At 36.6% G+C, this 23,994-nt stretch overlaps 1 protein-coding gene and 1 pseudogene across 1 annotated transcript in view; both read left to right on the forward strand.

Annotated features, from left to right (window-relative positions):
- Window positions 1–23,994, forward strand: part of KLHL1 (kelch like family member 1) — a 213,955-nt gene that overhangs the window by 1,175 nt on the left and 188,786 nt on the right. The gene's annotated exons all lie outside the window — the stretch shown is intronic.
- Window positions 12,463–12,581, forward strand: LOC133265088 (5S ribosomal RNA; annotated as a pseudogene).

Consider the following 23,994-nt stretch of genomic DNA (forward strand, 5'->3'; position numbering starts at 1 on the left):
AGAGAAAATTATTAGTTTTACTAGTCATCAACTGAGTGACTCCTGAGAAGATGTGAAAACAAGCAAGACACATCCAGGTGCTTGTGTCTCATATGAAAGTTCAGTTAATGTTGAATTGCTTTTCTTTCTCAGTCCTTGTCCCCTCTTCTTCCCCCAGCCCAAACAGAAATTAAAATCATTAGAAGGAAATGTAGCGAACACAGAGCTGTCAGGAATACTGTGACACAAATAATCCTGAGGATGAAATGCTTCATCGCTTTAACTCTGCTTGCCCCCACCTCCGCATCGTTAAAATAATTGCATTTTCATTTCCCTTGTAATTTACTACTTTTTCTATAGAAAAAAGAAAAAAAAAGTATAGTTCTGTTTCTAAGCAGAAAAGAATTGTGTTCTTTATATTGGTAGTAAAGCATATGGTATTAAATATTATATTTTATTTGATAAGGAGACATCACTGTTCACGTGTTTGATTTTAATATAGCTGTAGATTAATATACATGTGCGTTAAGCCTTTCAGACAGACCTAAAAGAATATATAGAATATATTCTGTACTTGAAACTCATAAATTGTTTTGTCAGTTATCATAGTTAATTAGAAACTACATGCCTTAAAGAAACGCAGGATAGCTGATGAATGAATTAGGTAACGTTTTTAAAGGAAAAGCAATACTGAAGTTTTCATGAGCATTGGAAGTTATTCTGAACAACACAATGCTTATTATAGGATTCAATACAAATTGTTACTGAAATATAATACATGACAGGTAAAACAAAATTACCTCTTCAGGTTTTCTGAACTGAATAGAAGAGGTTAAAAACTGGCACAAATATAATCTCATTCTATAGATTTTACATTAGGTATGTCACAGATCTGAAAATCTTCAGATATCTGCAATGCTGACAGAAGCTTACTGAATTTTAATGGCACCACTTAATTTGTCCAGAAGAATTGTCTTGCTAAGATGAAATTCCTCATCAAATATGTATTCTGTGCTGATATATATCTAATTTATTCTTACTGCTGTTTTTTTTTAATAATCCATTTGTTCCATGTTCTTCATTCTCTGCTACTGAAGCTACACACCTAGTCATCAGTAGCTACTCATCTTGTTGAAGAAATATGCTAAAATTGTTCAGATTTAGAATGACTAAGACAGGGAGATACCATTTTATTATTAATGAAAATGCCACCTTTTGAGATATTTAAATGAGATAGTTTTAGGGTCTGAGACTTTTTCCATCCAAGACTCTTTCATTTACCTATATGAATTTTGAATGCTGTGGCAAGAGGTGGTCAAGTGATGCAGAAATGTCAGTGCTGTGCTTGAAAGCTCCGTGATCCAGCAAACTTCTAATGCCCTTGCAAGTTATGTCTCACTACTTCTGTAGAAATTAGTCCTTTTATAAATCCCAAATGCCATGGGAAAGGACACTTTCCACTAGACCAGCTTGCTCAAAACCCTGTTGAACCTGGTCTTAAAAAATTCCCTCCAGTTCCAACCCCCTGCCAAGGCAGGGACGCCTCACACTAGACCCTGTCACTCAAGGCTGTCCAACCTGGCCTTGAACACTGCCAGAGAAGCATTCACAACTTCCTTCGGCAGCCCATTCCAGTGTCTCACCACCCTCACAATAAAGAACTTCTTCCTTGTATCTAACCTGAACTTCCCCCATTGAAGTTTGAACCCATTGCCTCTTGTCCTATCACTACAGTCCCTGATGAAGAGCTGCTTTCTGGCATTCTTGTAGGCCCCCTTCAGATACTGGAAGGCTGCTATGAGGTCTCCACGCAGCCTTCTCTTCTCCAGGCTGAACAGTCCCAACTTTCTCAGCCTGTCTTCATACAGGAGGTGCTCCAGCCCCCTGACCATCCTCATGGCCCTCCTCTGGACTTATTCCAACAGCTCCATGTCCTTCTTATGTTGAGGACACCAGAACTGTACCCGATACTCCAAGTGAGGTCTCACAAGAGCAGAGTAGAGGGGCAGGATCACCTCCTTCATCCTGCTGGTCACTCTCCTTTTGATATAGCCCAGGATATGGTTGGCTTTCTGGGCTGCAGGCAGACATTGCTGACACATGTTCAGTTTCTCATTGACCAACACCTCCAAGTCCTTCTCCGCAGGGCTGCCCATTGGCATTAAGAAGAATGAAAGGCTGGACTTCATGCACGGCATAAAGTACTGACATAATGGTTCTACATTCCATTTTGCATTTGTAAAAGCAAAAAAATGTTTTAAAGTTAACAGTTAATATTAAATCACTATTTGATTGCATGAAATTGCTTGAAAATTTGCATATCAAATTGTTTTAGACCCTGTATGACAAATCTGACAACAACTACATTAGATAGTTAAACATAGATTCTATTTTTATCTTAATTTTGTAAGAAAAAGCTGTTAGAAACCAAAATCTGTATGCTGAATTTACAATTCATATTTATAAATCAATCACAAAAATGCTTGGAAAATATCAGTGGCTAAGATTTTCTGTATAGCCATTCACTACGAGTTTTTAATGGAGTTTATCATAATAGCTTATATCACATGACATTAATCATCCCTCAACACGAGAAGCATTCACTTAATAAGCAAAAAGTTGGTATTTTCTTTCCTCGTTCCTCAGGGAATGATAGTATGCTTTGCTTGGTTTACACTGTCTGAATCCTATGAAGATATCATTACTCATGAGCTCTCAGCACCGTTCACCACTGCACCCAGTACGTGCGTCATAGACTTCATGGGTTTATCTTTACAACTGCCCTGTTTTACAATGGCGGGGTAAGTCAGAGAGAGATATAAAAGCAAATAAAGAATTTAATTGCTCATTTCAGAGCATATAGCTTTTTTGTCATTCTACTTTCTGTGTTCTCAGTTGCACCCATAAGTAATGAGCCCTTCTGCAAACCAGTTCTGGACTCCTCTGGATGCATGCAAGAGGAGTAAGGAGCACAGGATTCAATAAATGTTTTGTTTGAGAGGTAGCTTGAAGTAGATATGCCTAGTCCATACAAAACAAGCACTGACAGTGAGGAGGTCTTTCACAAAACATACAAGCGTTTGAAAAATCAGCTTCTGAAAGATGGCAAGTCCTCCCACCATTAGATACTGTTTAACAGTATACTGTAAAGCAAGAAGTGAAATGACTGAGTACCGTGCCCTTCCTACACAGCAGTTTCACACTCAAACCTTGCTTTGCCAGAAAAAGTCATGAGGAAGGAACTTTTTCTACCATTCCTGTCAAACTTGTCAGTGGGAAGCAAAAAATTCAGTATTAATGGGAATCCAAAAGGTTAAAAAGTGAATGCATAATTTTGTAATTTAAACATTAACTGAGCAATTTAGTTGAGAAGTCTCTACACTCAGAACTATTTATTCAAATTAAATAATTATTTGATAAGAAACAATAATGATCAATCGATAAAATCGAAACTGTTGGGTAAGCATTTCTTTTGTATTTTTCTGTTTTGATTCCACAAATATTTTATTTGATCATTAATCTCTCCCACTTTCAGGTCTTCCTCCTTTTCTCTTAGCAGCCTACCACCTTGTGGTTAGGACAATGATATAGAAGGTTACAAGTTTGAAACCTGTTGGGATAAGCAAGAATTTCAGGGCAGTTTTCTAATTTATTAAGAAAACATTCTGATAATTTTAGAAAGTGTCAATAACATTGCCATCAAAATTTAGAACTTAAGTACTTGGTATACTGTTCTATGTGTACCTTGTCTCAAGAGAGGATCCTGGGCTCTGTTTTCTAAGTAAATGAAGTTTTCTATTTGCAGCTGTGACCTTGGTACCTGAGCTTACAAAAAAGGGGGATCAAGACAATCTTCCCATCTGTCCTGTAAACTCTCATATCTTTAAGTATTTTCTCAACTGAACATAGAAATTGTTCAACTCAATGCCTTTCTGAGGTGCTATCCTCTTTGCATTATTTAAATATCAAAATATGAACTGTGGGTACTACTGTGATAGCCAGATCCTAAAATTAGGTACTGTAGATGCCAAATTTGTAGCTGTTTACATTTCCCATTGACTTGGCTAACTAACGGCTCTGTTAGCTGTGTTTTGTTAACTGTGCTCTGTTAAGAATGTAATTTAATGCTAGAGGTGGAATATAGATCACACAATTCTGCATTTCTAGGTTATGGAACCAGAAGAGAATAATTAATTTTTCTTTACCATGAGCTGGCTTTTCCTCAGTTATAAAACTTTAAAAAATGGTTACTTAGCTTCTGTGCTTTTATACTTACGCTTTTGACTTTCATAAAAAAAAAAAAAAAAAGCAGGGTTCATGCATAACACAGAACACAGACCTTTTCCTTCCGATGTACTGGTTAATTCTCAGAGGATGCATGTTCTGTGCCTGGGATACAAAAGAATCTTGTGATAAAAAAATAGTGCATGATCATAGTGAGACTGTAGGTACACATAGATGGAATTAAAGTCACAAGGAAAATCTAGTTCTGGAATTTCCTGTGTCATCTTCAGCTTTGCTATCTGTAGAACATCATTTCTAATGTGGGTTGTTTTGGTTTTTTTTTTGTTTTAACAAAGGAAGAAGAGCAACACACATCATTTCATGTGCTGTTACTTTTTGCATCCACCACTTGGATGCAGGGCTGAAACTTGAGAATTCACTGTATATATCCCACTGCCACTTCAACTGACAGAATAGCTAATGGCAAAAGGAAGTTGTTGATTTTTGTGTGGATAGTTGCAACAGTGATTGTATACTTCCTATGCAGAAAGATTGGAGTAGATGATAACTGAAGGGATAGCAAGCCTTCAGAGTCTTCTGCTGCATTTGCGAACCTAGTAGTAAGGACAGACTCATACAGTTTTCTTCTTGGTGCTCCCAAACTTACTTCCTTTTGTTCCATCCTCTTTAAGCTCTTGTCGTCTTAATTATATGCTCGCTTTCTGGTTCTTATTCTTTTTTCTCCTTTCCACAGTCTCAAACTCTTTCTGACTGCACTGTTCAAATCATAGGTTCCTTGCTCAGTGTTGTGAAACTTAATATTCCAGGTCACTAAAAGAATCACTGTCACACGTATTATCAAAAGTAATTTTAATAGAAATTTATGAATGTGTGGTTCAACTGAATTTGATGGCAAGGTTCACTTTGTTACATTCAGAAAGAGTTTGTGTCAGAATTGGCAATGATTTATATGGGATTGGGTTAAAGTGATTTTTACAGAATTGAAATAATGTGTATGGAAACCAAAAATACAAAGGAATAAGGGAGGCCTTTGTTGAGTCATGAGGTTTAGACTAGACCCTTCTTTATAAACAGAGCCTAGATGCAGCTGGATCTAGTCCTAGTCTTAGACTTTGACAACACTTTAAGTTTAAAGGAATTTAAAAGGAAACTGAGGTAGGGGTTTTGAAAGTGAAAAGTGTAAGGGAAACCCTCCCATTGAGTCACAAGTTTCAGATTGGAACCCCTTGCTTCCTGAACTTCCTCTTGGAAAGAGCCTGAGTGCAGCTGGACCCAATTTTAGTCTCAGACTGGTCAATGGTTTGTGTCTAATGAAAGAAGGGGAATAAGGACATCCTCCTGTTAAGTCGGGCTCAGCGGTCAAGGTTCAGACTAGACTCCCTGGCTTTGGAGAGGAGTCTAGGTGCAGCTGGATAAAGTCTAGTATCAGACTTGGACAATGGTGTATGTCTAGAGGATTACAAGTGTAATTTAGGAGCAGTTTGTGTTGTTAAAATGAATAACGAGATTTCTAACAGCACTTGGATATTGAAGCTAATATATATATATATATTTAAAATTAAGTATCTAAACTAAAACAACATACCAACATGGAGATACATGAATATATAGATGTATATACATATATACATGTACATATGCTAAAAATTTCACTCAGGTGCAGTGAAAAGTAATATACTCACATCACCTTTCTCAATACTCCTCAACGGACAAAAGGTTGAGTGTCAGTGAGCAGCTATAACAGCCCAGGCAGATAACCCCCTGTTTCGTAAACTGAGAATTTACTGACTCTGAGAGGTGTGCCACTTGGAGGGAGGTGACTGGTCTCAGCCCGCTTGGGTCCCAGAGAGCTCACTGTCTCTTGGACTACTATTTATAGGGTCTTAAGATGATTTGCTTTAGTCAGTAAATTTTCATCTTGGTCTCAAATCTTTTCCAGGGAATGAGTTACCGTCTCAAAAGAACTCCTGATATGATCAGGGAATATGTGACCTTCCTAATATCTATGTGGCCGTTCCCACCTTTGTTAGGCAGTTACAATTAATGGTCAGGGGTGTCCAGCTGTCTAGCTCCTTGCATTTGGGCAAAGTGTGGCCTAACAGTAGCTGCCTGTGGAAGCAGAGGTGTCCAGGAAAGAGGAAGGGAGGGGGATGCACCATCATACTCAGATAGTGTTACTTGATTTTACTGGCTTCTCTTGAGATCTGTCTCCTTGGTTTACTCAACAGGTTACTTACTGTAATGCAGAACTGTCTATTCTTTGCTGTATCTTGTGCTAGATACTTTCACAAATCAAGTGCAATTGTCCTATAGTTCTTTAACAGCTTGTCTGATCCCTCATTCTGCTGTTTCTCTGTCACTAATTCTTGAATTTCAGTATCATTTACACCTTCCTCCAACTCATTTGTTGGTTTTAATAGAATTTGAATAGAATTACCATTCCTATATTTTCTCTCCAGCCCCTAGTTTTACTGTGTTTCTCTGACCTGTTTCCTCAGCCATTGCCAAATTGATGATACCATTTGCTATGTATAATGGGTCAGTAAGACACGTAAGTTTGAGTATTTCATTCTGTCAATGATGAGGATTTATCTTATCTCTTTCTTAGATGAATATTTTTGAATAAGGTGAATTGTCTTCTGGACATGCCTGTTTCTCTTCACTGAGTGTAAGAGTAGTCTAAAGTGGCTAGTTCAAATTTAAATGTTCAATTTAACTATTTAGTGTTCAATTAAGTTTGAGAAAATGAACATCATTTGGAGTCTACATTGCAAATTTAACTGCTTTAAAATTATAGAATTGAATTAATTAAACACATTGTCATAGCATTAATAAAGAGTGTATCTCTCATCCTAATAAATGTAGGGGTGCTGCTTTGAAACATTGACCCACTAAAATCACTAGAAAGCAAGATCTGACAGTTAATTTTGTTGTTGTTATCCCTGTACTTCAAATATTAGCTAAAACATTTTTTTTTCCCAGACTAATTTTCAGAAATGCTTGCACTGTTTTGCTGGAATGTTTCCAAAAGATTCAACATGAAGAAAACGTTTGGCAGTGAAAATACCAGCTGCACAGAGAGTGGATAAATCAGTAAAATACTTCTGAAACTATGGTTGTCATACAGGTAACATCAAACAGCATTAGAAAAGGGAAATGCTGTTCAGCCTTGCTGTAGTAAAAGCAAAAGCACATACAGAGAAGAACAGCTGGAAAATCTAATTGATGTTGAATCTGTAGGTAAGCCTCCAGAAATAATGTTGGCTTGAATTTTTTTTTGTCTTTGTTGTTTTTTTTGTTTTTTTTTTTTTGCGTGTGCTGGGGGGGTGGTTTTTTTTTTTCTGTTAGAAAACAGTTTTCTAATAATGGTAATTACTAATATACTAATGAGTAAATAGTGAAATAAAGCATGGGCTTCTTAAAAATAAAGATGGAAACAGGCTTAGAGGTTTCACCAATATGTTACAGAAGAGAAACAGAAAGAAAATAATCTTGAAAAAACAGAATAATCAGCAGAGATAACCAGTGGGATCAAATGCCTAGATATCAGTTCAGCAGAAGTTTTGCTGTTAGTGAAGAACAAGTAAAATATGAGGCAACAATGCCATGCTGCTGCTAAAATGTAATCCTGGCACTATATGAACAGATATACAGCCTGAAAAACAAATAATTCCTCTGATCAGCTTTGGTAGAGCCTTAGATGTACTATATTGTTCAGGACAGTCAAGACAAGTACGGGTTGTCTGAAGAAATTAAGAAATTCCAGGAAAAAGAAACAACAACAAAAACTAGAATTTTAGAAAACATGTACCAAAAAAAAATTGCCATAGGATATCTATCCATATCATCTATATCTATATCATCTATATCTATATCATCTATATATCTACATCTATATCTATATCTATCTGTATCATCTATCGTCTATATCTCTATATCTATAGCATCTATATCTATCTATATAGTGGGCCTATAGGGATATATATCTATATCTATATATAGGGGGCCTATAGGGATGTTGGGGTTGGACTATTCATTAGGCACTGTAGGGACAGGACAAGGGGTAACGTGTTAAAACTTAAACAGGGGAAGTTTAGATTGGATATAAAGAAGAAGTTATTTAATGTAAGGGTGGTGAGGCACTGCAGTGGCTTGCCCAGGGAAGTTGTGAGGGCTCCGTCCCTGGCAGTGTTCAAGGGCAGGTTGGACAGAGCCTTGGGTGAGATGGTTTAGTGTGAGGTGTGGGCAGGGGGTTGGAACTAGATGCTCTTAAGGTCCTTTCCAACCCTAACTATTCTATGATTCTATGATTCTGTATCTATATCTATATCAACATATATAATTTTTTTGAAGAGATTTTTGCGATAACATTCTTCTGCTCTTCCTATGAAAGGAATGTAGGGAAACACTTGACTTAAATGATTTAAATTACCCAGGAGATGATCAGTAAGAAACTGATTCTACAGATATTGATGCACATGAACAGATTTCCTGGGTATGGTGTGGACTATTTGATGTGTGAACTTAGAAGAATATGTTAGACCAGTGTTTGTCAATTATGACACATTTAAGCATGTGTCATTTAAGCCCTCCTGACTCGAAGAAGTAAGTGCATTAAATAATCTCTCACAGTCTCTATCAGTCAGTATCATTCCATGAAAAGATTTGCTACAGATACTGACAAAGAGTTAAAAAAAAGGTCTAACTTTTCATATGGGGATTAAAAGTCTTTTGTTATCATCCCATTTTTACAGCATTCTTTGTATATAACTCTTACAATTTAAGTACATACATCTCTTACATTTTATGGCGTCCTTGTTTAATTTGCCCTTCCACTACAGTACTGTGGTGTGTCAAATCTCATGACTATGCATAACCAAAATCAGTTCCCACCATGTTAGGCATTTCACATACACATATCTTAAAAAGCTTAGAGTTTAAAGAAATAGCACTAATTGGAAGTAAATGCCAGTATTATCTGTTGATTTTTGGTTTTTGTTTTTTTTTAAACATAACACTGAAACAAAAATAACTGAAATATATACGGAAACTTTAAAAACTAAAGAAGCTGGTTTGAGTCTGAGTCCCTAAAGAAAAGACCCTTTATCTTTTACAAATAGATGTGTAAAATAAATTCACCCACAGTATTCATAAAAATGAAGTTAAAGTGCATAATCAAAACTTGTATGTTTAGTTCCTCAAACTCTATAATTTTAATTATTTATGTTCTTTTCTACACACCATCTTCATTGATATGCCCAAAATAAGACAATTCAATCTCATATTTCTCATTATATAATATAAAAAGAGTGTAAAGAATATCATTGAGTCTTTGCTTCTGGAAACAAACAGTGAATTAGATACAAAATAGACTTAAAAGTAGTTTTGAATAGTTTCCTAATAGCACTAAGTATTCTCTAGTGCCACCTGTCTCAAGCCCATCTAAGTTGGTATGTTGATTTCTCTTCACATGACACTGTTTTCATGACAGGCTTCTGGCATTCCTAAAGGAGTTGTAATAATACCTTTTTATGTCCTAGGCTCTTAATCCTCTTGTTATAAGAGAGTACAAAGCATTAAGAGTGTAATTCACAGAATCAAACATGGATATATAATCAAGGAGATTGCTGTCGAAAGCGTCCTGTTACCTTTCTGGTGGTGTTTGGGAATTATGTATCAAAAACAAGGCAGAGAGTAAGAAAGGAAGACATTTGCCTTGTTTTATGAACCCTCATCTAAGAGGCTTCCTTCTGAAGGAGAAATTAGTTGAAAAGATTCTTTCCAAATACTTACACTGTCCCATATGACATCCTTGTCTATGAACTGGAGAAGACATAAATTTGGTGGATGGACCACTTGGTGGATAAAGAATTGGCTGGATGGCTGCACACACGTGCAGTCAACAGCCCAATGTCCAATTGGAGACAGGTAATTAGTGGTGTCCCTCAGAACTTGGTGTTGGGGCCAATCCTGTTCAACATCTTTGTTGGCCATCTGGACAGTGGAATTGAGTGCGCCCTCAGCAAGTTTGCCGATGACACCAAGCTGTGTGATACGCTGGAAGGAAGAAATGCCATCCAGAGGGACCTTGACACACTTCTACGGTGGACTGATGCCAACCTCATGAAGTTTAACTGTGCCAAGTGCAAGGTCCTACACCTGGGTCAGAGCAATCCCAGGCACAGCCACAGGCTGGGCAGGGAAGAGATTCAGAGCAGCTCTGCGAAGAAGGACTTGGAGGTGTTGGTTGATGAGAAAATTAACATCAGCTGGCTTCTCACAGCCCAGAAAGCCAACCGTATCCTGGGCTGCATCAAAAGGAGTGTGACCAGCAGATCGAAAGAGGTGGTCCTGCCCTTCTATTCTGCTCTTGTGAGACCTCACTTGTAGTATTGTGTACAGTTCTGGTGTCATCAACATAAAAAGGACATGGAGCTGTTGGAGCAAGTCCAGAGGAGGGCCATGAGGATGATCTGGGGGCTGGAGCACCTTCCGTATGAAGACAGCTGAGAAAGTTGGGACTGTTCAGCCTGGAGAAGAGAAGGCTGCGTGGAGACCTCATAGAAGTCTTCTAGTATCTGAAGGGGGCTATAGGGATGCTGGGGAGGGACTCTTCATTGGGGACTGTAGTGATGGGACAAGGGGTAACGGGTTCAGACTCAAACAGGGAAGTTCAGGAAGATATAAGGAAAAAGTTCTTTATTGTGAGGGTGGTGAGACACTGGAATGGGTTGCCCAAGGAAGTTATGAATGCTCCACCCCTGGCAGTGTTCAGGGCCAGGTTGGACAGAGTCAGGGGTGAGACGGTTTAGTGTGAGGTGTCCCTGCCCATGGCAGGGGATTGGAACTGGATCTGAGGGTCATTTCCAACCCTAACCATTACATGATTCTATGATTCAGTGATTAAGAACTAATACAGGTGTTTCTTAAATATTTTGTCAATGATATGTCTACTATATTATATATTCATTCCCTTGGGCAGGACACAAGAACATTTTGAAAAGATGAGTAAAAAGTTTCAAGATACAGAAAACTAAAAAAAAACCCCTAAGATTAATTAATCTCAAGAATTAATTTTACAAAGATTTTTTTTTCTTTTTTTTTTTTTTCCTGCAGACTCATTGATATATTGCAACAGAAGCATACCTAGGCATATGTTATTTTGCAAGTGAAGTCAATAACTTCACTCTTCAGGGGTGTGTTTTTCTCTCTTGCCTGTTTTCATAGTCTAAACAGAGCTAATCGAATGATTACTGTGCTGTAAGAAAAGCTCAAATATACCTCAGGATTGTTATTTTGGTTTGCTTTTTATATTAGCATAGGAAAACAGCAGTTGGAAAAACCCCACCCAACAGATCATTTGTGCATTCTATTACAAGCAGATGATAGGTGCTCTGACTAATATTATGTAGATAATATTGTCTGCTAAAAGTTTTGAAGAAAGTCTGATTATGGCCTAAATTAAGCAGAAAAATACCAATACGTCTTTTTTTGTATGTATTAAAATATGAAGAATCTGTGTATTTCAACATATGCACAGTTATATATTTCTGTGTATATAAATATAGATAGGCAAGCCAAGAAATCAGGAACACTATTCCAGAGTGCTACTGCCTTTTTATTCAAATATCATGTTTTGTTCATATGTCCTGAACTCTGTGGTTGGGGCCACAACACTGTAATAAAACTTACATTTCTGCACATTTCAGCATATTGAAATGCCAAGTAGATGGGTCCCAGCTTCTTTTCTGATTTGTATTTCTTTTTTTTTAATATATTTTTTCATTGCTTCATTTTCTTTTTTCTGGAAAAAAATACAAATAATGGTATTGCCTTTTTGTCTTTTTATAATAATACTAAATTGGAGGAGACCCTGGTGCAGCTCAGAAAAATACATTTCCCCTTTGCATGCAGGAGAAACTTAGATAAGATTCCTTACCATTACGATAAAAGGCAGTTTTTCTGCCAGAGACTGAATTCCAGCATCATTTTAGAGTAAGCAGAAACTGTAATTACTTCTTTTCCACTTTCATAGCTGTTTTTCTCTTCAGGAACAGAACACTGTTAAAAACTTAATTAAAAAAATTAACCAAACAGAAACCTCATGTCATATACAGTAGACAGATCTCAGAATATCAAAACTCAGTCTAAAGCTAATCTAATGTTGTCCTGGGTTCAGCAGTAGCAGTCATTTTTCTCCTTCTTGGTAGCTGGTGCAGTGCTGTGTTTTGACTTCCAGCCTATGGCCACACCACCCTGAAAACGCTCAATCTCGTCTGATCTCAGAAGCTAGGCTGGGTTGGGCTCGGTTAGTACTTGGATGGGAGACCGCCTGGGAATCCTGGGTGCTGTAGGCTTCCCATCTTCCCACATTACCCACCAAGTATATCCAGGTCCCTGAGTGAAAGCAATCCCACGAGTGGGTTTGCCTTTACCTGAAGCAGGAATAACCCAGACTGTCTTCCCCAGCAAATTCTTCTTATGCACCACGGGAACTTTGTCCCCTTCTACAGTATGTAAAAGTTCTGACTGGGCTGGGCCAGCCCTGTTGGCAGATCCTCTGGTGTTGACCAACCAGGTGGCCTTTGGTAAGTGTGTATCCCAATGCTTGAAAGTTCCCCCACCCATTGCTCTCAGTGTAGTTTTTAACATCCCATTGTACCGTTTGATTTTCCCAGAGGCTGGTGCGTGGTAGGGGATGTGATACACCCACTCAATGCCATGCTCTTTGGCCCAAATATCTGTAAGGTTATTCCGGAAATGAGTCCCATTGTCATGGTTTAAACCTTAGCCAGACAGCTTGTTCACTCACTCCCAGTGAGTGGTGCTGGGCTGAGAACAATCGAGGTCCCCCCCGGGGCTCTCCCCTTCCCCGCTCCCGGAGGGATGGGGAGGAGGATCGAACGAGTGCAACTCCCACGGGTTGAGACAAGAACAGTCCAGTAACCAATGTACAACACAAATCACCACTGCTACCACCACCGACAACAATGATAAGAGAAAATAACAAGGGAAGAGAATACAATACCACCCGCCAAGAAACGAGTCCCACCCAGAAGCCCCTGTCCTTCCGTGCAACTCCCAGTTACCCCCCACCCCGGGCATGACGTGCTGTGGTATGGAATACTTGTTTGGCTAGCCTGGGTCAGGCTCCCATCTTTGTTTCCTCCCAGCTTCCCCTCCTCCCTGGCAGAGCATGAGCCTCACAAAGTCCTTGGTCAGGGTCAACATCACTTAGCAACAACCAAAAACATCGGTATCACCAGCACTGTTCCCAGCCTGGAAGTCAAAACACAACACTGCACCAGCTACCAAGAAGGAGAAAAATGACTGCTACTGCTGAACCCAGGACAAATGTAAAGACGACTGTGCCTCAAACACAGCTATTACTGATGACTGTTTCTGTAAATTATGTTGCGTGCCTTGTGTTTACTGTGCACATTTTTAAAAAATCCTTTAAAGTTAGGTGCATTTTTGTGAGTTCTCCTGTAAGTTTTGTTCCTCTATAATAATAGTCATCTTTTTTAAACTTATGGACAGGGTTGGAGTCTGGAAAATTTTCAGATGGCAGTGTGGAATTTTCAGAACATTATTAGGAAATGGATACATGGATATATTTGGAAAGCCAAAATGCAACATGATAGGAATGTGAAGCAAGAGCTTCAGAAATAAATCTTTAACACCTTCCAATAACTGTATTCCTGATTATTTATTTTATTTGGATTTTTTTTATTGGGGCCAACTCTATCTTATTAAGTTTTAAAAAAATCAGAAAATATAAAAAATAAGTCAAAATTTAAAACCTACGATTCATGTTGTAAGAAGTGATAATAGAACATAGAAAACTTATAAAATTCTCTAATTTTAAGTCCCTGATTTGCTTTATCTTTTAAATTACTTTTCATGCTGATTTGTATAATGATGTCTTACCTTTAAGCACCTTTTAAATGAGTCCTTCATATAGAGAGTTCCTTTAGGCTTGTTTGAAAATTGGTGGAAACTAATATGTGTTAAATGCGATCATTCTATTCTAATTCGGTTCAATGTGGAAGGGTCATTCTGAAAAGAGTGTTAACAAAAACTAATAGTAAATGGTTCAGATGAATGTGTTGAATTTAGGTGGTTGAGAGTTCTTATTTACTAATTTATGAATTCTGGTTTATGGAATCATCAAGGCTTTGTCTACATTGTCAGAGCCTTAGAAAACTGTTAATCTCAAAATCACAGTATCACAGTATGCTAGAGATTGGAAGGGACCTCGAAAGATCATCTAGTCCAATCCCCCTACCAGAGCAGGAACACCTAGATAAGGTTACACAGGAATGTGTCCAGGCGAGTTTTGAATGTCTCCAGGGAAGGAGACTCCACAGCTTCCCTGGGCAGCCTGTTCCAGTGTTCCGTCACCCTCACTGAGAAGAAGTTTCTTCTCAAGTTTAAGTGGAACCTCTTGTGTTCCAGTTTGTACCCATTACCCCTTGTCCTATCATTGTTTGCCACTGAGTAGAGCCTGGCTCCATCCTCGTGACACTCCCCCTTTATATATTTATATACACTAATATGGTCACCCCTCAGTCTCCTCCAAACTATAGAGACCCAACTCCCTCAGTTTTTCCTCATAAGGGAGATGCTCCACTCCCTTAATCTTCGTTGCCCTGCGCTGGACTCTCTCCAGCAGCTCCCTGTCCTTCTTGAACTGAGGGGCCCAGAACTGGACACAATATTCCAGATGGGGTCTCACCAGGGCAGAGTAGAGGGGAAGGAGGACCTCTCTCGACCTACTAACCACCGCCCTTCTAATACACCCCAGGATGCCATTGGCCTTCTTGGCCACAAGGGCACAGTGTTGGCTCATGGTCATCCTGTCGTCCACTAGGACCCCCAGGTCCCTCTCCCCTACACTGCTCTCTAACAGGTTGTTTCCCAACCTATACTGGAACCTGGGGTTGTTCCTGCCCAGATGCAGGACTCTACACTTTCCCTTGTTATATTTCATCAAGTTATTCCCTACACAACTCTCCAGCCTGTCCAGGTCTCGCTGGATGGCAGCACAGCCTTCTGGCGTGTCAGCCACTCCTCCCAGCTTAGTGTCATCAGCAAACTTGCTGATAGTACACTCAATTCCCTCATCTAAATCGTTGATGAATATATTAAATAATACCGGTCCCAGTACTGACCCTTGAGGCACTCCACTAGTTACAGGCCTCCAACTAGACTCAGCCCCATAGACTACAACTCTCTGGCTTCTCTCCTTCAGCCAGTTAAATCCCATGAAATGATTGATGAGATGATTACAAGCCCAGTGGAAAAAGGAATCTCTATTTTGTCATTAATTCTGAGATCCTCTTTTAAAGAATTTTGCCATCATGTGAATATTTTTAAAATGTGTACGTTTTTGTTGATGTGAGTTCTTCCGGGTGTAGTTATCTTACTTCATTAATTTTTTATTATTTAGTCTTCTACATTTATACAGGCTTGGTATATTATTGAAAACAGGCCAGAATTAAAATAGAAATCATCAGTTCTAGCTGGATAAACTTTGCAGTATTTGTAACCTTTTTAACAAATATACTCACTCGGTCTTATATTGTTGTTTATAGTTTACTATAAACATAATACTTCAACATTTTGTTTCCTATTACTGCTGGTAAGTACTCAGTAAGATTCAGTATCAAAGGGGAGTGAGCTGTACCACTTTTATCAGAAATAACTTTTTCTTAAAAACTCAATAGGGGCAAAAAAGCAGCGTCATTCTTCTGCTAAGCCTCTTGTCACATGTTGTGTAACGTCACTTCTGTATGACCTTTTTAAAATGATGTTTCTTTTTGATCTCTACATTTCATTAGAAATTGATTTCTGAGAATAAAAGAACAATTCTTAGGTAATATAATTAGAAAATTTTTGAGAAGTGGCATGCAAGGAAGAGTACCAAATTTCTTATAACCCTGTTTAGACTACCATAACTTGTCTTAGTATTATTTTTGTGTGTTGGCTTATCAGGTCCCAAACAATTTAACAGCTTTGCTAAATTTTCTTTGCTAAAACTGCAGGCAGTCAGCACTGATGAAGCTATTTTAGCCTTGCTTTTTCTGTGACAATTAGTTTACTAATAGGAGTTTCTCCGATTTAATTTTACTCATCTAAAAGAAAGACATCTTGCCAACCTAATGGACTCAACAGTTGAATATAGTTATTTGAACAAAAAAGATGTGACATATGCTGCACAAGATGAGTCCTCTGTCTGTGTTATAAAAGAACATGCATTAATTAAACAAGTGAAAGCAGAAATTCATTATACAGTCCAAAGACAGCTTCACATGGTTATACAGGTGCCAAAGTGTCTGGCATTCAACTATTTGGATGAACCTTGGATGCTAGTAATCAAACAGTGCTAGTGTTAACCTGTTGTGCACCATAGAATTGAAGGTGGCAAAATATGTTTATGAACTAAGAGTGTGTGAGCGAGCATAATACTTCAGCCACTGAATATTTGTGCATATTTTAAGTATGATTTCCTTCCAGATCAGATTTTATACCATCTCACTATAATTTTGTGTTTTACTTCTTGCATAACAACCTTTTCTGTTTATCATGTCAGGAAAAAAATACAAATTACAGTAAGCACCCAAAATAATTGTGTTCCTACAGTTTTGTAAAATGCTATCATTTGAACATCATAGCGTTCACTAGCCTAAATACCACCACCAAACTACTTTATGAAAAGGCAGAATATGTCTTTGAAGAGGTAACAGAAAATCTTGTAATTTAACCCAAAATACAAAAATGCATTAGAAATCAAGACTCACTAGTCCTGGTGCGCACAGGATTGTTTGCTTTTATTACAGTGTGATTTTTCTCTATATGGAAGAGTTTTAACTTGAAATTAGAATGTTGACAGTGAAGTCTTGGTTAAAAAGTAACCTCCCTCTGGTTATTGTTAGGACTTCTAATTTGTAATCGTTTGTAAATCACTGTAATGATTTCTAAACTGAAAAAAAATAGATTTTAGGAAGTATAAAACAAAACAACTGAAAAAAACAGTTGTAAGGAGAATGTAAACTGATACCATCATCATGGCAGTTTAATCCATTTTACTTTACAGCTGCATCAGTTTAGAAGCATTTTCATGGACAGTTACTGTATGTCAGCTGAGAACAGAAATATCTTACGAGAGGTCAGCTTGTGTATTTGCTACCATCTTCCCATATCCTAAGACTGAAAATTTTAAATGAGTTTTTCTTTATTGAATAAAATAGAAAAATGGAAAATGTTAGTTGTCTTACATTATCCAATATTCTTGATTTATGTCTAGGTTAGTATCTGCACACCTAAAAAGTTGTGTGAAAGGAGATGGGGTTGGAAGAGATAAATGATTCACTTTGCTCCAAAACTTTTTGTGAAGGGCTCCTCATTAGTGGAGCCTAGGATGAAACCAGGATAGTCTACAAAGGTTCATTATTTCATTGCTTAGAAGTAATGTGAAAAGAAGAGGCATTTTTAGGTTCTTGTATTACAAGGGAAGCAGAGTCACAATACTTTACTGAGATGATCATGATGATCTCAATTCACTTCAGCCATTTGCATTTATTTAACTTATTTTGGTGTTTATCTACACTCTATAGCCAATGGAGAGAAGTATGTACTTTAAGCCATGGTTCAGCTGACATGTGTCAAATGTCTACAGTAATATGGCATGGATCATGCTTCAGAAGTGCTTAGATTTCCATAGTGCCCATCCCGTGATTCCATAGGGGTTCTTTATATATAGAATAATGTGGAGTAAATTGGGGCAAGGCAGAATCTGAAATCTAGCCTTCTCATATGCTTTCATTACTAGGAAGGCAGCCCAAGCCTTTTTTCCCTGTTATGTGTTTACCAAAAATAAATTTGACATGAAGGGGAAAAAAAAAATCAGAAAATCATCTCTGTAAAGCAGCACTGTAATAAAATGTGCATTCCTTTTCTTTCCTTTTTCATAGATATACTTGCTCTCTTTTAAACAGAACTTATCACAAACTCAATTCTTGTCTTAATATTTCATAACCTTAAACCTTATAAAACTTTAACTCTGATATAAAAGTTTAATACATCAGCAGAAGATAGTTGCTGAATAAGAATGTTTTGACAGGGGCTCTTTAGCACAAAGAAGGAAGCAGTGAAGTAATTTGTGAATATTTCATGTTACAAGAGCCTTCCTTCTTTTTTGACAAAAATACCATTAAAAGGTTAGTTATAACCTTTAGAAAAGGTTACGTTAACAATAACAGGCATAGAAGTATATGAAATGTTTGCAAGCCTTTGGGTTTTTAGTATGCATGTTTCTGATGTCAATTAAAAATATTATCATTCAGGGATAAGTGAATTTTGAAATAGGTATTGGTAAAAGCTTTACCCTCCAGAAAGTATTTCAAAGGAAAACAAATATAGGGAAATTACTGATATGTATTTCAGACTGAAGTCTTTGTAAAACCCCATTTTATTCTGGGTTAGATATCTGAACTAGTTTTCAGTTCCTTCCAACAGACTATACTGTTTTGCTTCACTGCACTGGTCCTACTAAAATTAAAACCAAAAATAATAAATGACAAGAACAACAAAAAACTTCAAAGAAAGAATCATCCCTGAAACCAAGGGTGTTTGGTCACAGCTGGATCAGGTTATTGCAAATAGGCCACTTCAATCTATGTTTGGTGGTCCTATATTGATAAAATCTTGCCTAACTAGTATGATTGCTGGCTATCCAATGGTTTTGTGTCGAATCCTCAACTTACAAATAGAAATGAGGGACATCTTGTTTCAATCTGTTTTATCTTTGCTTCTTCTCCATGCCCCAGTTGCTCTGTAGTTTACAGCAGTATGAAATACAGATCACTTTTCCACTGACTACACAAGTTCTGGCATGCATTAATGTTAAGGAGGGTTGTATGCAGAATAAAGGAAACAGCTTCCCAAATTATCTTTCCTTCTTTCTTCCTTTCGATTTTTTTTTCTCATGCCACAGCATTGAGCTGTATTGTTGTCACTGCTTCAAGAAAATACTGCTTTATAAACTGCAAATGTAATAAAATTGCTCATCATGACAAATGAATTAAGTCAGTGTTCCCTATTATGTCCATGTAATGGCTGTAGTACATACTGTGCTGTACTGAAAAAACAAAAGAGCATAGCTTCTGCAGGTACTATACTACCAATTTTTCCTACAAGTAAATCAAACAGCCATGAATTGCTTTCCTCTTTAAGAGTATTCATAAAGTCTCTATGACGAGTTTTCTGTGGAGGCAAAAGTTGCCCAGAGTGCTGGAACCCTGCACAGCTCCTGTGTACCAGTTTTTCTCTTATTATTAGAAATGGTCTGGCTCTAATTTCTCTCAATACAAATTTTCATGGGGACTTCAGGAAGGTTTGATTCAATTAAAAATAAAATTTGCTTTTTGTTTTATGTCTAGAAGGAGAGGAGTTGAAAGATATCACTAGTAACTGGCTTACTAAAGGAATGCAAAGTGCAGGAAAGACAGATTGAGGGATAGGATGCTTGCAAAGGCATCTGCTCAGGATCATCTTAAATCAAAGGCATGTGATTCAGAAGATGATTGTAAGAAATACTTTTTTTCAAATATAATCAGTGTGGTGGTATGTTGTGCATATAAAACACACATAGACACATGCACAAAGAGATTATTTTTTCATTCTCTCAAAGTAAGGATATTGAAAAACTTTCAGAAAAAAAAACCTGCCTGTAGTTTAAGTTTTTAAGAAAAGAATGATCTTTAATAAGAAAGTAAAATGTGAATGCAAAAATAAATAGGATTAAAATTAAATCACTATCACATTGCCTTTTCTGAGAAGTTAAAGACAAAAACCTGCTGCCAGATGAAAGATCCCAGCATCTGATTAAGGAAGTAGCTGCTGACATACATAAGAAAAGAATATCAAATACTTTACTGGACTTCTTAAGAAAAAAAACGTTATCCACTATGAATCCAGAGTTTTGTTCTAAGTGGTAATAGCTGATTTAGTCTGTTGTTTCTTGTGTCAGAATAATTTTCCAGTCTCCTTGAGTCTGCAGTTTTCAACACCGAATTTAATCCAATTTTGTTAACATTCACATATATTGCTTAGTCATTCAGAAATGTGAGGTCTTTCTTATACCATTATGATTAGGTTAGATTTGATTATAATTAATAATTTAAATAAAAGATTTTACATATTCATTTTTCTTGGGTAAATAATTAACAACAAACCCAGCAACAAAGATTGTTCAAGGATGCCTTTATAGTGGTCTCTTAATTATGCAAAATGGCCATTCATTCCAATCCTTTTTCTGTCTTTTAGCTAGTTATTAAATCATTAAAGGTCTTCCTCTTTCTTTAAAACATGATAGGTTATTTCAGAGATTTAGATGGGAGAACTTAAGAAAAGTTTTATTGGAAAAACAGCATACTACTTATATCTTACTCACATACTTGTGGATTCCTTCACATGACTCAACTAAAACTTGTCAGGGCAGGATTTCTTCCCTGAAAGACAGTTTGAGACTTCAGAATATAACATACATTCAAGTGTGTAAAGAATGATGTTCCTTGTAATAAAATTCAGACAATGGCTAGATCTCTTTTTAAAGCTGGTGTCACACAAAGCTGATTTAAGTAATAGCTTATACTACAGAACTAAGACTTTAGCAGTTTGATGTGTATTTCACAGAAAACTAGTCGATGAATAAAAAGTTATCCAATTTATTATTTTGAATTTCATAAATTTATACCAGACTCTTTCTTTCAGCGATTTCATTTTGTGACTACTTGTCAGGTTTTGTTTCCAGTAAAAAGAAGACATCTGGTCATAGAACTTACATGTGTTCCTCTGAACTCTTCTGTAAATAGAAAATGAGATAGGATACATGAAAAAAAAAATCGGAAACCCTAAAACTGAGTGAAGCATGGGGTTTTCTATGTTTTTTTAAACCTTGATAAATGCAGTTTAAACCCTTGATTTTTTACACAGCTTCTATTCAGATGTGATTCATTCTTTCAGTGTGCGGTATTATAATATTTTTGCTATCAATTTCTTGTTCTTTACCTATAGGTATTGTGTTTACTTCAAATAAGTCTCAAAAAAAAAAAAAAGTAACAGACATTCAAGCACAGAAAACTAAAAAGTTGTTCCCTTCTTGCCTTCATTCTATCAAGCTTTTTTAAATGCATCAAAAAACGCATCGTAAAATGGAAAATAGTTGATTTTTTTTTTAGTCTTTTTCTTTCATAGTATTCAAAGCAAAGAGATATGCTAAAAAGCAGACTTGACTTTTAGTAAGTAAATAAAAAATTTTTTTTCTTTATCAGAAATGCAAATTTATGAAATTAATTTTATTTAATTTCTGTTATCAGATGTTTAATAATGATTGTTAAAAGCTCACAGCCTTCGGCCTTTGTTAGTACAAGGAGATGTGACATCTCTCACATAGATCATTTGATGCTCAGTGAAGCTCATTTGAACTAATTAAGTTTTACAAAAGTGGTTTATTCACAAACGGAAAAGATTAGCTTCTTCATGATTTTGCATTTCTCATACACATAACAAAGCATCTTTTGGAAAGGAAGAAAAGAAGGGAGGAAGACAGGAGTAATTTAGATACCATTGAGATGTTCTCGGCATTTAGTTATTCTCCACATGAAAGATCTATTGCAGTATACTGTCTCCTAAGATTGATGCCATCAGAAGATATGCAATCAGATAGTCTGTTACTGACTAGGTTGGGTGTCTGAACTCTCTTTTTTTGGGGAATTTTTGTTTGTTATATTTATTTAACTTATAAATTACTTAACAGAAAAACAAAAAATCTTTAATGCCAGAATTCTGATAGATACAGCTGTTTCTCAGTATTGGCTCTGGAGTCTTCTGGAAGCTTCTAATTTTTCTTACAAATGAGGAAAATAGTATGGGAGATTCTCCCTTTTGAACAGATCAATTCAGTTTCGTTGGTTATTAATATTTTGATGTCAAGTTTGTATAATGCAGTAACCAATAAGCAATTGCAGAATTACAAGAATTTGTAATGTGATGGTGAATTAAGCTGCTAATGAGTTCTGTGACCAATTTTTTTCTGTATTAATTTTAGCCAAATAGAACTTAAAAGAAAATCTTAAATAACAGAAGCAAGCCCTTACATTTGAATTGAATTTCTTATTTTAGGAAAGTTTGAGGTTGTCTCAGAGTTATTTGGGAAAGTTTGCATTTGTTCTTTATAGTTTGTTGGGTTTTTTTGTTGGTTTTTTTTTTTTTTTTGTTTATATATTATTAGTGCTGACTAAAGGGTTGTAAAGGTCTTCATAAATATAACAGCCCAGATTAAAAACAATTCGAAAAAAAAAAAAAAAGAAGTTGTTCACTGGATAAACAAGTATACTTTGTATTGCTGAAGTGAATATAACCTGATTTTGTTTCTTAACTTCAAATTGTTTTAAAAAAAAAGGGAAGTAATTTTTATAGTTGTCTATAGTCTATAGCTGCTCTTGTGTTTTGGACAGACTCAGAAGCTGTGAATTCCAGTATGTAAAGCCCACTTTTCTTTTCTCTCCCAAAGAATATTTGCTTTGTATTAATATTGACCTAATGACCATATGTACCTTTCAAATTCATCACTGAAAATAAATCAGAAAACAGAAAAGTGCTGTTTGCCCTCTTTCTGAAGTCTGAGGCTTCATTCAGGAAATAATACGATCCTGAAAACTTAATGTTTGAGTCCCACCAATTTACATAAGAATCTATTTGCTTTCTTTAATAAGAGTTTATGTTAATAATCTTAGTTTCAGTTGCTCTTCACCAATACACAGGAAAAAAATCACCTATCTATCTGTTACTCTTCCTAAGCAAGATCTTTACAAAACGGCAGTAATGTTTTTATTTTTGCTGCAAGTGACAAGTAAAATTTTATTGCAACTTCTGATCACTGTATCAAACAGAATTGAAAAAGCCAGTTCTCTTGCTTCAAGAAAGCTCCTGAAGCTGTAGTGTTAAAAAAGTGAACAAATAATAAATAGCTTAACTTTTTAAATATATATTAATGTTCAGAATGCTCTGTAGAAAAAAAAAGCAAAATAAGGCTTTACCAGAGAGATTGCTAGTAAATATACAGCTTGAAGTCTAGGAGCTGTTAAAAGTTACCGGTAGTTTTATGTGTTGTCAATAAGTAAGATAAAACTTGTGTATGAGTTTGGGGGCCAAATTAGTGTTGGCATTCCTCCTTCTGCTAAATAAGGAAGTGTGGGCAAATGATGTTTCCTGCCTACCTGCCTCCTCACTATGTCTGCAAAGGAGTCTATATGTGGCTCTTAGCCTTGACTAAGCACTCCTAGCTTTAGGCATATATCTCAGGTCTAAAGATGAGGAATATGAGAACTTCCCTTAATGGGAGTAGGAAAAGGAAAGTATTTCCAAGTAATCTAGCTTATTTTAGGTCCATTACACACAGCTAATTTAGTGTGATGAATTGAGCCTTTCCCCATGAGCACCACCAGCATTCTGACTTCTTCGAAAGGAGTCAAGAGAAAAATAGGGGAACATGTAGTAGTGTTTTAAAGGTACACAGTCAGCCTCCATTCATGGAGATTCGGGAAGACTGAGAAATCACTCCCAGCAGATACTTCCAAGTCTATTCATGTCTAAGCCATTTCTCTCAGGTCACTATCAAGTGATGACATGGGGCACCATGTGGAATACTACTTGAAGGAAGTACACTTGTGTACTTTTGTGAGTTCAAGATTATTCCAGAAAATT

This window comes from Pezoporus flaviventris, unplaced genomic scaffold (genome assembly GCF_033815535.1).
Source record: "Pezoporus flaviventris isolate CSIRO_AGI_PZ_B2104156 unplaced genomic scaffold, CSIRO_AGI_Pfla_v1 ptg000003l, whole genome shotgun sequence".
In the NCBI taxonomy this organism is placed as follows: Eukaryota; Metazoa; Chordata; class Aves; order Psittaciformes; family Psittacidae; genus Pezoporus; species Pezoporus flaviventris.